Consider the following 1,789-nt stretch of genomic DNA (forward strand, 5'->3'; position numbering starts at 1 on the left):
ATATATATATACACGACGGGCTTCTTTTCAATTTCCGTCAACTAAATCCATCCGCAAGGGTTTGGTCGGCCCGAGGCTCTAGGAGAAGGCACCTGGAACCCCATGGTTGGGATGCAAGCTTCTTACTACACAACCACATCTGCACCTATATCTTTCTGATATTTATTGTTTATAACAAACCAAGTCTGTTAGAGATGTTATCTCAGGACAAATACTGCTGTAGCTGGCCTATCGGATGTCAGCATGCATTACGTATGGTACATAGGTGTATCGTTTGATATATATACATATATCAACAACCATCCAGCGACGGAGTAGTGTGGCAGTTATCTCCCCTGTCAGTATATAAAAATGTTCTTTCTGCGGGGTTTTTAGCTGTTACTTCTAGCAAAGCAAGAGCTACCCTCCACCGTCAGGCACAAATAGTGATAATTGAATTTTCCTTTTTGGTTTTCTATTGCGTATAGCCACCTTCATGTATATATATATATATATACATGAAGACGTCGGCCGAAATGCTTTGTGGTATTTCATCTGCCATTACATTCTGAGTTCGAATTCTGCTGAGGTCGACTTTGCCTTTCATCCTTTTGGGGTCGATAAAATAAGTACTAGTTACGCACTGGGGTCGATGTAATCGACTTAATCCCTTTGTCTGTCCATGTTTGTCCTCTCTATGTTTAGCCCCTTGTGGGCAATAAAGAAATAAGAAACGTTAGCACGCCAGGTTAAATGCTTAGAGGTATTTCGTCTGTCCTTACATTCTGAGTTCAAATTCCACCGAGATCGACTTTGCCTTTCATCCTTTCAGGTACGATAAATTAAGTACCAGTTGTGTACCGGGGTCGATCTAACCGACTGGCCCTTCCCCCAAGGTTTCAGGTCTTGTGCCTCGAGTAGAAAATAATTATTTTTTTTTATCTAGAGGACCGTATTTCGTTTGCCGTTACGTTCTGAGTTCAAATTCTGCCGAGGTCGAATTTGCTTTTCATCCCTTCAGGGTCGATTATATAAGTACCAGTTACACACTGGAGTCGATGTACTCGACTTAATCTCTTTGTTTGTCCTTGTTTGTTCCGTCTGTTTAGCCCCCATCCCCGTGGGCAATAAAGAAATAAATAGTTTTGTTATCTATGAAGAAATCAGTGACGTCATTACAATGACAGTGTTGTTACAATGGCGTCACTGCAATAACGTCATTTCAATGACAGGATTTTTGCAATGACGTCACCACAGTAACGTCATTGGCAAAAACGTTTTCCTATTTCTGTTGTAATTCATGGTGTAGCATACTGGAATTGTTGCTTGCTGGAAAGGCGTAGCGAACGTAAGAGAGAATCTCATCAATCGTAATTATTTTTCCAGTTTCACTTTTGCAGTCTTATTTTCGAAATTATATTGACAATTTTTAGCTTGTTTTTAAGTTCAAATGCTTCTAGATATTCTTTTTAAAAAAAGCAAAGCATTTCTATCTTAGATGTATAAAGTCTTTGCACAGTGCTCCAGTATCAGAAACATTCGAAATTATATTTAAGTAACGTATACACACACACCCAAAAATAAAGCCACGATATTAGCAAAATTATTTTTCAGAAAACTACTCGTAGCCTGCCTAAGGGAAGTACAATTTCGCTACCCATAATGCAAGCTATTTAAGCAACAAGATGGAGTAGCTATGGAGTAGCATAGGAGCCACATTTATTACTTTATATCTTATTATAATAAAAAAGAAAATAATACCTAAACACAAATATATAATATACACTAGATACGTAGACGATACCGACAA

Source organism: Octopus bimaculoides, chromosome 25 (assembly GCF_001194135.2).
Source record: "Octopus bimaculoides isolate UCB-OBI-ISO-001 chromosome 25, ASM119413v2, whole genome shotgun sequence".
In the NCBI taxonomy this organism is placed as follows: Eukaryota; Metazoa; Mollusca; class Cephalopoda; order Octopoda; family Octopodidae; genus Octopus; species Octopus bimaculoides.